This window comes from Anomaloglossus baeobatrachus, chromosome 6 (assembly GCF_048569485.1).
Source record: "Anomaloglossus baeobatrachus isolate aAnoBae1 chromosome 6, aAnoBae1.hap1, whole genome shotgun sequence".
Classification (NCBI taxonomy): Eukaryota; Metazoa; Chordata; class Amphibia; order Anura; family Aromobatidae; genus Anomaloglossus; species Anomaloglossus baeobatrachus.
This window is the reverse complement of record NC_134358.1, coordinates 45,855,887-45,868,469: the sequence shown is the minus strand read 5'-3', so window position 1 is coordinate 45,868,469 and position 12,583 is coordinate 45,855,887.

Genomic DNA, 12,583 nt, shown 5'->3' with positions numbered 1-12,583 from the left:
AGCGGAGGCGTTGTCTTGAAGGAACAAGTTTCCTTGGACAGCTTGCCACGCCTTTTGGCCTTCAGAGCAGCCTTCAATTTGTCCAAAAGTTCAATGTAATACCTTGCATTGATGGTGGAATCCTTTTGAAGGTAATCCACTAGCAGCACACCCTCCTTATTCCAGAACACAGACGCCATCACCTTAGTGGCTGATTTTTGCACCTTGAACTTCTTTGGACAAAGAGAACCACTGTGCTTCCACTCTTTTGACTGCTCCTTGTTTTCAGGGTCATACAAATAAATCCAGGTCTCATCCATAGTGATCAGTCAATCTAGGAAATTCTTATCAATCTGGAAACGTTGACAAATGGACCGGGAAGTTTTCACTCGCATGTTTCTCTGATCTGTTGTCAAACATTTGGGGACCCACTTTGCAGATCGCTTCCTCATGTCCAAATGTTCACGGATAATGACACAAACATGTTCACAGAAAATCCTCATGATGTCTGCTATTGCTTTAGCTGAAATTCGTGGATTCTCCAATAGGAGGTTGTGCACATCTCCACGATCTCCAGAACAACAACCACTCTCGGTCGTCCAGGACGTTCCTCATCATTGGTGCTGAAGTGGGACGTTTTAAATTTGGCAACCCCACCCCCAGACAGCGTCTGTGATTGGTTGGAATCACAGACCCTGTCTGCGGGTCTATCGCGATATAAAAATAAATCAAAAATCGGCATAGGGTCCCCCCATATTATGATACCCAGCACAGATAAAGCCCATGGCTGCTGGCTGCAGCCCCCAGGCGTGCACTTATCTCCGCTGTGTATCAAAATAAGAAAAACCACATGCGGTTTGTTTTGTTTTTTTAATTATTTAAATATATCATTTTTTTAAAAAGCCACACGTGTTCCCCCAATTTTGATACCCAGCCTTGATAAAGCCCAACAGCTGGGTGCTGGCATTCTCAGGCTGGGGAGACCCATGCTTTTTTGGCCGCAAAATAGCAGCCTGTAGCCACCCAGGATTGTCGCATCCTTTAGATACGACAGTCCCGACTTTTCCTGATTGCCCTGGTGCGATGGCAATAAGGGGTTAATATCAGCCCACAGCTGCCACCAAGCCCTAGATTAGTAATGGGAGGCGTATATGAGAACCCCCCCCATTACTAATCTGTAAGTAAAAGTAAATAAACACAAATACCGAAAAAATAATTTATTTTTAAAAAAAAGAGAAAAAAGCCCCCTCTTTCACCTCTTTATTAACCCCCAAAATACCCCTGCAGGTCCGATGTAATCCACACGAGGTCCCACAAAGATCCCAGTTCTGCTACATCTGAGAAGGCACAGTGCGCTGCCGTCATAAAACATTGACTGCCCGGTGACGTCACTCAGACTATTTCCGGTCACAGCTAGATGTTCCCACAATCCTCCACCATGTGACCGCATATCACTTGATTGATGTTACCGCTGATCATGCAGCTCATTCAGTTGCTGCCTGAACCTCACAGCGGGCTGTCAGTTCTATGGCCGCTCTGTGTGAATTCAGATGTAGCAGTGCTCTAATTGTTGTGGGATCTCATGTGTATTATGTCGGTCACTTTTGGATACAGAAGCCAAAGGTTAGTCTAAAACAAGTGTCAAAACTGACTCAATGATAATTGTGTTCCCCAGTAATCGGTGTAGGGAATCACATACAGCTCCAGAGCACACGAGTTTCTTTTATTCTCTAGTATTGTTCATGCACACAGTTTACAATAGATTAGTATTTGAGCCTCCGCTGAGTAACGCCTGCTTGGGATTATTAAGAACTTTGACATACATTGCTGCACAGCACGTGAATCCAAAATTGAAAACATCAAACTCTGAAAGTCTTATTACAGGATTGAGGATTATCCAATAGTGGGAACATTAACACAGCAAGAACCAAAAAACAGGGGTCGGGCTTATTTCTTTCTCAGTATTGAAATAATATGCATAATTCCTAATGATGGAGTCAGTAGACATAACTGACAGGTTAATGGGCGCTTTCCCAACAGCTATTATAGATATATCATTATTTATTACAGGTTATTTATATTGTTTTTATCCTACCTTGATTGACAGCCTTTCTGGTCTAAGTATACATATCACAATCATAGCTGTCAAGCACATATTAGGATCGCTAACTGGACTCCAAAGACCAAACTATCATAAAAACTGTTTATTTATACTTCATATTTTGCTACAGCAAATACATACCCTGATCTGTAACTGTCACGAGTTACCTCTGGGGGATCTAGGATAAGGTGTAGTAATGGGCGGACCTGAACTGTAAAAGTCCAGATATGCATTATTTCAAAAGTATCTGGGTGCCAACCCCAGGCCAGGAGTTCTCTGGGAATTCCAGCTAATGATTCAGGTCTGGCAATTCGGGAAATAATAATAATAATATTTATTCATTTATATAGCGCTACTAGCTGTAGTACCCGGGCGTTGCCCAGGATAGAAACTGTCTCTGTCTCTCTACCAGTCTCTGTCTGTCTGTCTCTCTGTCTCTTTCCCTGTCTGTCTCTGTGTATCTGTCTGTGTCTAGCTCTCTGTCTGTCTCTGTATCAGTCTCTCTGTCTCTCTCGTTCTCCGTGTCTGTCTCTTTCCCGGTCTGTCTCTTTCCCGGTCTGTCTCTTTCCCGGTCTGTCTCTTTCTCGGTCTGTCTCTTTCCCCGTCTGCCTCTTTCCCCGTCTGCCTCTTTCCCCGTCTGTCTCTTTCCCCATCTGTCTCTTTCCCCATCTGTCTCTTTCCCTGTCTCTCTGTCTGTCTCTTTCCCTGTCTGCCTGTATCTGTCTCTCTTTCCCCATCTGTCGCTGTCTGTTTCTCTCTGTCTCTTTGTCTGTCTCTCTCTTTCCCTGTCTTTCTGCCTCTGTCTCTTTGTCTGTCTGTGTCTGTCTGTCTCTATCCGTCTCCCCACCAATATCATATTACCTCACACATAAGCTTCTTATACTATGACTGTCTTTCGTTCCTATAGCAACCAATCAGAGCTGCTAATAATAACCTGTGGCTTCCAGTTCCATTGACTCTAATGGATGCAGGATTTTTGGAGAGTAACTGTAAAGCACGGGGTTACATTTACCGGTCAAAACATAGTCTATGACGTTCCATGAGTCACATAAGGCGTCTGTGCAAAATTTAGTGATTGTAAATGCAACGGTGTGGATTCCTTTAGCGGACATACATACACACACTCATACATACACTCAGCTTTATATATTAGATTAATTCCATAGCACTTTACATACATTGACAACACTGTCCCCATTGGGGCTCACAATCTAAGGTCCCTATCTTTTATGTTTTTGCAGTGTGGGAGGAAACCGGAGAACCTGAATGAAACCCACGCAAACAGGGGGAGAACATACAAACTCCTTGCAGATGGTGTCCTTGGTGGGATTTGAACCCAGGACCCCAGCACGTTAGACTTACCAAGTCTGTCACGTGGCTGTAAGACTGCTTCCCGGCCGCTCACTCTTCTTCCGGGGCCGATCATTATCAATTATCCATATGCACTGCGTTTCCTGCCCACCAGCAGCTCCCACGTCTGTGATTGGCTGCAGTCAGACGCACCCCCAGCCTGTGTGACAGCGTGTCTGACTGCAACCAATCACAGGTACTGTCTGCGAGTCACTATCATGGTGTAAAACTAAATAAATAAATAAATTAAAAATTGGCTTAGGGTCCCCCCGTATTATGATACCCAGCACAGATAAAGCATACGGCTAAAGGCTGCAGCCCTCAGCCGTGCACTTATCTTGGCTGTGTATCAAAATAAGAGGAACATCATGCAGCTTTTTTTTATTTAAATAAATATTTTTTGAAAACCGGCGTGCAGTCACCCCCAATTTTGATATCCAGCCATGATAAAGCCCAACACCTGGGACTGGTATTCTCGGGCTAAGGAGGCTCATATTCATTGGGCCCCCCAGCCTAAAAATTGCAGCCTGCAGTGACCCAGGATTGTCGCATCCATTAGATGTGACAATCCCGGGACTTTACCCGCCTCATCCATATTGCCCTGGTGCAATGTCAAATGGGGGTAATAAGTGCTTAATGACAGCTCACAGCTGTCACTAAGTCCTAGATTAGTAATGTGAGGCATCTATGAGACCCCCCATTACTAATCTTTAAGTGAAAAGAAGTAAACACACCTATCGAAAAAAAAAAATATTTGAATTTATTTATTTATTTAATCGTATGAACGCATATCTTACCACCATTTAAAAATAAACACCAGACAATAGACAATGATTGAAAAATATCAAAAGGATAAAAATCAAAGTCGAATATCAAGGTTTTCTATATATTGTTAGGGCCGGGTGGACGGGCAGACCCAGGAGGTGGATCCACTGGGCCGAACACCTCACTGAAGGCAAGGGGTCCGGTAGCCGGAGCACTACAGGTAGCAGGAGAGTCCGTTCAAGGAAGTGGAGTGTAGAAGTCCCTGGGACCACGGAGTCACCGAAGGTAGTCCGGGTGACGGAGCTCAGGTTCGGAGGCCGAGATGTTGTCAGGCAGAGTCCGGAACCGACGGAGCGAGAAGACGGGTCACCACAGGGATCAGAGATGGTATGGACTGACGGAATGGCGGACAGTCACCGTTCGGAGTTCGGGAATCGTCAGGACCGGATGGCGAGGCAGGAGCGGCTCTAGGAGAGAGAGAGGTGAGTATATCGCAAGACACAAGGAGACCTGACTCCTAGCTTAGCAAAACACGAAGAACAGGCCCCGCCCACTTGGAAAGGATTTCCCTATATACCCTGTACCTGATTCACCAATATCCTGTTGGAGGACACTGGCCCTTTAAGAGAGGGTCAATGACCGCGCACGCGCCCTAATGCGCATGCGCGAGGCCCGGGTGCCAGAAGCCAGGGCAGGGAGCGGTGAGCAGGAAGCAGGAGAGCCGGGCTGTGGCTGAGTAGCCGACGGGCGCCGGGAGCGGGGACCGGGCTGCCTGGGGACCACAGGCGATGAAGCAGGAAGGCTGTGGAGCGGGGGACCGGGAGGCCTGGCACGGGAGCGGCGGAGCGCGGCCTGAGAGCGAGGAAGCGTGGCAGGGGGGCCGGTAAGCAAGGCAGGGGAGCCGGGGACCGTGGCACGGGAGCTGGGTAGCGTGACATATATGCAATAGCGTTATCATTTACAGTATAGAAATCATTCTTGTCACCATGGTAGGATCTCAGGGGGAACTCCTCAACAATGTGCTGGATAGTTTGATGATCTGCTCCACAGTCAGGTTGGAGAGTCATATTTTCCCCACTTATACATAAAATTTGCACAGATGCCAAAGTTTGTTCTGATACGATTTAGATTAACTCATGTTTTCCTTGGTAGATTGAAGCCTGGTGGAGGGTTTTGTAAATTAGGGAACATTTGGGGATCACAGTCTACTACACTGACCCAAAGTTCTCGCCATTTTCAATTATTTGAAATGAAAGACAAAAAAACCCTCTTTCACCTCTTTATTAGCCCCAAAAACACCCAGGTCCGACGTAATCCACACAACATCCCACGACGATTCCAGCTCTGTTACATCTGAAGTAATAGCGAGTGGACATAGAACATGTCTGCCCACTGAGAGCTTCAGGCAGAGAATGAATGAGCCGTAGCGTTGTGCGGTGACTTCACTCAGGTTAGTTGCGGTCACAGCTGGAGGCTGCCACGGTCCTCGATCTGTGATCGCAGGAAACCTGACCTCAGGTGACTGAGTTCACAGACCTGCATCTCCTGGCAGAAAACCACGTTTTTTTTGCCAAGAGATGCAGATTTGGTGCTGAAATTTCTACAGCATATTCCTGCACCCTATCTACACCTATTGGTAAAAAAAAAAAACGCATTACTACCGCATGCTGTATAATGCAGTAGTGATGCGTTTCTTTGCATTGAGCTGTGGATTGGGTGCAGGAATATGCTGTAGAAATTTCAGCACCAAATTTGCATCTCTTGGCCCAAAAATGCAAAAACATGGATTTGACGTTGCTTCAGTACGGTTTCCTGCCAGGATTTGCAAATTTGGTGCTGAAATCTGGTGCAGACATTTCAGCACCAAAATTGCACCTTATGGCAGCAACGGCATGGGTGCAGATTTTTTTATTTTGTTTTTTTTACATCTGTGCACTGGCCGATGCTTCTCAGTCTTCACCGCAGTGTGTAAAATGGTAATATTAACTGACTGTAACAGGAATGAAGCCCATAATCGCTTCATCATATTGAGCCGCCGTACATAAAATTTCGTTATTGTTCACCTTTAATATTATAATGATTTTGAACCTAAATGGAACAACTGGTTGTAATTTTCCATAGGACATAATGTCAAGGTCAGAATGACGATGATGATGAGACTCAAAGGATCTCTTGATATCCGGCTGCTGCTTCTAATTAAAATGTCATGGGTGCACACGAGAATGAAAAATAACTGCACAGCAAGTCAGTTACATCTATCTCCATGACCGGCTCTTAACCAAGTGTGTTCTTTATTGTTTGAAAGAGACTCTAGACCGAGCAGTAAGGGGGTGTAAACAAAAGTTTTAGTCCAATCAAGTATCGTAGGTCAGGGCTTCATGACGTAGAGAGATCTGCATATGCCCCTTGGATTGGTCAATCCAAGGCTTCAGGAATTTCATTGTCCATCTGTCTTGGGTGTAAACCAGGAAATGGTGGCCATCTTGCTATACATATATATATATATATCCTAGTATATACTGAGGTTAAGGAAAATACACTGAATATGCAATATACATATATACATGTTAGTAAGAAACAAAAGCATTCACAAATATGTGTGTTAGTTCACATCTACTGAACTATATAACTGAGTCTATGAAATGGCTGAATTAAGTATTTTTGGATACTCAATTCTTTATCCTCAACAGTCCCCCCTAAAGACTTACTTCTGCCATTTCTGAATTCTAAGGGTACTGTGTTCCCTTAGGAAGAGAGGTAGAAAGATCTGTTGAAAAACCTGCCTAACTGAATGTTGAAACATGGGCGGAAAGGGGAAAGGGGTTTTCTTCACCAGTTTGAGACCAAGGACTCCTAGGCGAGTCCTCACCCTTTGTAGTTGGACTTTCCCATGTCTCAAGGTTCTCTAAGTCCTCTCTTCTAACTGTTCTGGCAATACTGGTCTAAAACTGTACAGGGTTTTCTGGAAAGGATAAGTATGAGCAGAACGCTCAGTGCAGCTCTGGTTGATTAACCCTTCTGCAATGCGAGGTGTGGATCCATAGATGTTTCTGTGGTTGGATCAGCTCCTCTAGTGTTGACTCATGGCTCTTTCTCGCTTGTCCTTTAGAATCAATCAGTCTCCTGACTGGAGACCATATGCTAATAGCTCTGATCTAAGATCTGGAATTGGAGAATACACCTGTTTAGCACACTATTCAGTCAATTATATAAAAATATACATGCCTATGCTAAACCAAAAAACATCTTACATAAAGACCTGCTTATTGCAAAAAGAAAACAGAACATATACATTTTATACACCATTTACTAGTTTCCACTTTTCTATAAAATATACACTTTTTGTAAACACATTTTTCTTTACATACCACCTTCATGTGCTTCTCAACAATAATGTCGTTTTCTGCACTGGAATACCTCTGACCAAACCTGGAAAGAAATTTACACAACACGCACAGACTTGCATACAACGTGCTCATGATATACATCTATAATCAGTTTGCAGTCTCTAAGAATGGGTAGAGCAGGTGCAGGGTGTTTCTACGGACTCTTTACAGTTTTTTCTCACTTCGTTCTAGGCACTTGTCTCACAAGACTGGGTGAGTCTGCCCACCTGGGTACTGAACCCGGTGTCACCAAAGCACACACTGACAATTGTCTTTCACAGATGTTACCTGGGCCATCATTAAGAAGAGCTCTCATGGCAGAGAAAGCTTACCACCCTTTATCCACAGACCTTCCTCAGTCAGCTGGCTCCCTGCATGTCACACTCCATTCCTTGTTGTATCGCTTGTTCCTGTAGGGATTTAAGAACGCAAGGAGTAACAGAAGTCACTGACGTGACCAATGTCACCAAGGCATGGTCGGTATTGGTGAAAGACTCTCAACTCTAGGCCCGTTCACTGCTTCTTGGTCAGCTGCACCTGTGCGAGGATCTCCATCCGAATCCATCAGCTCAGATCTAGACTTTCTTTTCGGCATACCTAATTCATTTGACAACAGGAAAAAATCTACAACCTACATACACCTCTAAAGACTCTTACCCACTCCTGTTCTACCCATCTAGAGAGGGCATTTAATGCATCACTGTCTCCTGTATCAATAGGATTGGAGGGAGTGGTCGAATTTAGACTACCTCATGTGGTGTAAACAGCAGCATATCCAGTGCAGAATCGACCACCATCTGGTTTCATCTATAAAAACAAAAACTAAAAAATATACATTAGATCATTCTTATAACTTCATCTCTGATCATAATACAGTTAGTGGTCATCTATACTTCACATGACTGAGAATACTAAATAAATAAACAAACAAATAAATAAACAAATAAACATATAAGACAAGACTTTCCTATTTCAGTTAACAGATATACCTCATAGTAATCTAATAAACATAACCTATGGGAAAAAGGTCAGCTTCAAAACCAAGGTCAACTTCAAAACCTATCTAATATGCCTACTGCACCCTCCAAGAAACTGGAGAATATAATTAATACCTTATTCCCCCCTTGTTTAATTGTTTATTTACCAATATGGCAAAATTCAGCATTTTTATACTGGTATTCCCTAAAAGAAAAGATAAAACAGCAGGTAATAAATTAGCCACATACTAAAATGAACAAACACTGAAAATAACGTACATCTCACAACAATATACAATACTGGGAAATTTCAAAACTTTACAATAAACAACACTGTATCCATAAAGAAAAGAAAAGCCTTTCATAGTAGAAACGACTGAGACATGATTAAATGACAGCTGTGACTAGGCGACTAACTGGCAAAAAAATATATGAATGGTTTAGAAATAATCGTAAAAACAGAAAAGGTGATAGAGTCACAAAATAAAAATATATTGTTCAAATAAATCGCCATTAAAAACAAAACAACACAAATTATATCGCGCATCCCATAAAATTTAATATTCCCTATTCAGGTATAAACAGCAAACTAAAAATGTGAAACCCTGAACTCTAAGGGTTAAACCAAACTTACGTCACTATTGGAGAGAGACACATTCCATTCTTACTTCTTAAAGTGAGAGAGGAAGAGGGAAAAAAAACTCATCCTTTGTTATAACAAAGACATAGCAGGGAACACATCCATTACCCATGTACATTGAATGCATTATACATTTTTCCTAATTCCTTTTTACAAATGGATTTGATACATTTTGACATCAGTAGGGGTAAGTCGTTTACAATTTTTGTTTTAAATTAACTAACATAATACAAAGATATATATATTTACCTTCCTCTATTTTATTTTATGATATAATGCTGCAGGACTTTTAAAATACCAATTAATTTTATGTGAACAGATCTATTTCCACATCATTTCTGTAAAAATTTCACTTACTTATCTTTGACTTGCACTTATGGGATAACTGAGTAAACAAATATACTATTTATGCTTATTCAAATGTGTTAGTCATATATACCAGAGAACACCTCCCACCGGGGATGGGTGGAGAGCTTTGAACAAAGAGCCATTGCGAGGGGTGTGGCTTATGAGGTGTACTGCCATCAGTGGGTGTAGCAAGACGGCTGCCACAGGAAGTTCCAGGCACCTGACTTCCGGGTGCAGCATCCATGTTGTGACTCCCTGGGTGTACTGGGAGTGGCTGGAACTACGTAGTAAACCAGGGATACTTTAGTGCCTGTAAATTTGCATTCCAGCATACAAAGGAGAGATATGATTAGCACCAGATATAATGACTTCTAGGGAAGAACAATAAGGCACCGCTAGAGAAAAACATTTAGTGATTCTACAAACAGCAACAGACAGTGAATGAGGTCTTTGTTCTTCATTATAAACTCACTACAGATTAATCTGAACTTCAATACATGGGTTGCAGCCTGCCATCTAGTGGTAGTCCAACGATATTACACAACTTTTTTGCAATCTTTTATATTTTTTCCGTTTTTTGTAACTAGGGCGACAGCGTTCTCAGCTCCTACTAAAAACAACATATTTATCTTTTGAACAGAGTATACAGTGCTTAATTGGATCGGCCGTTCCAATGGAGTCCTTTCTCGTCTCGTCCGCGTTTGTAACACACTGACAGTGACTCGCGTCTAATACGCATGAGAATCCGCTAACTCCAGCACCCTTACCTCAACTAAAGTGAGTTCCTTTCCTGCCTCGTTATGAAGACCTACCTGCTCATAACAGTGGCTCGCGTTTAATACGCAGAGGAATACGCTAAATCCACTTTAAGTTAACAGAACCCTTCCCGCCTCGTTTATTATCTATCCAACACTCAATATTCAATATTCAACATTTAATATTTAATATTCAATATTTAATATTTAATATCTGATGTTTAATATCTAACAAACAGTGGCTGTGTCCGCAACACAGGGGAATCGCTAGTTCTCATACTTCTGTTCAAAAACAAACAAGTTAAAAAAACTGAAAAATGCATGAACCCGTTAATTTCTCTCAAATCCAAACTAAAATAACACTTGTTTTTCTTTCAAATCATTACAACTTAATGTACTATACAAAGACTGCGGAGCTGTGTAACTTGATCTCCGCTCTGCCTCAAGCAGCTGGTGGACATATAGCCCCCACCTTTTTGCTTCCTCTGAGTGTAAGAATGTAAGGATGTGCTCCCCCCTCTCGCATTCCTTGTTCTCAATAGAAAGACTGTCAGGGATATCCCTGGGCTTAACCAGACCCCCCTTCTCCCTTTGTTCACAGTGAAGAAGAAAAAAAAAAAAACTACAGGCAATTAACTCTCCGAGAACCAAACAGAGAAATCACAAGCTTGATTAACCATACACTTATATACAAATAAACAGCTACTCAAGAAAACACCCCATTTCTAATTACAGACAGCCGGATACTTTACAACCTACCCCTAGCCCCTATGGGAGCTGGGTCCTTCTAGCCCACCGGCGGGTGACAGTCACACCGTTAGGTCTCCGGTGCACTACCATTCTCCGGACTAGTGACCACCCACTTTCGCCAGGTGTCTCTCGATCCACAGGTAAAACAGCACACACAATGTATATGATGGTTACCTGCGAAATGAAGGGTGATCAATCCTATCAAGCGACACCTGGATACTTGTGGAGTAGCCCCCAGACGTCCGGAAAATGGAAGCTCTGACTCACCCTTTACGGTAGTCCCATCTGGGTCGCCAGTTGTCAAGGTCAGAATGACGATGATGATGAGACTCAAAGGATCTCTTGATATCCGGCTGCTGCTTCTAATTAAAATGTCATGGGTGCACACGAGAATGAAAAATAACTGCACAGCAAGTCAGTTACATCTATCTCCATGACCGGCTCTTAACCAAGTGTGTTCTTTATTGTTTGAAAGAGACTCTAGACCGAGCAGTAAGGGGGTGTAAACAAAAGTTTTAGTCCAATCAAGTATCGTAGGTCAGGGCTTCATGACGTAGAGAGATCTGCATATGCCCCTTGGATTGGTCAATCCAAGGCTTCAGGAATTTCATTGTCCATCTGTCTTGGGTGTAAACCAGGAAATGGTGGCCATCTTGCTATACATATATATATATATCCTAGTATATACTGAGGTTAAGGAAAATACACTGAATATGCAATATACATATATACATGTTAGTAAGAAACAAAAGCATTCACAAATATGTGTGTTAGTTCACATCTACTGAACTATATAACTGAGTCTATGAAATGGCTGAATTAAGTATTTTTGGATACTCAATTCTTTATCCTCAACAATAATAATGGAGGTGAGAATGACGCAGTCATCGCTCCTTGCTCCGTGGCACGGTAAGCAGTCAGAGCTCTCATTGTGTGCAGGTTTTTCCCTTCGCTAGTTCTTCAGTCCAGGTGGTAATAGGAAATGGTTTCTTACGTTCCTCCCGCTGTCCACACACTCTTCCAATTATGTAAATAATTGCTGCAGTTTTTTCTTCCCTTTCGTCCATGGCCAATTCCTGATCCGTAATAATAATGTTTCCATATCCAGGACGTGCGCTTCGTATAAGGCCGGGATTTATGATCACTGTGATCTTTCGACATGACGAGATTTACATTTCTTTTAGATATATTTTATGAAATTGTGCGTTAATGACAGATAAGTCTACTTCTGTAGGGTTTTACATAGTACAATTTTCAGCATCGTCACTAAGACAGTACCACTGGTACTACTATCAGGTTTCATGTGTATCTGCCATCTAATACTGCCACCTCCACCTACTAGAATGGCAATTAGGTATGATGTATACCTGATACCTCCCGGTGCCACCACCACCTACTAAAATGGCCATTAGGTCTGATGTATAGCTGATACCTCCAGGTGCCACCACCACCTACCAGAGTACCATTAAGTCTAACGTATACCTGATGCCTCCTGGGGTCCACCACCACCTACTAGAATGGCCATTAGGTCT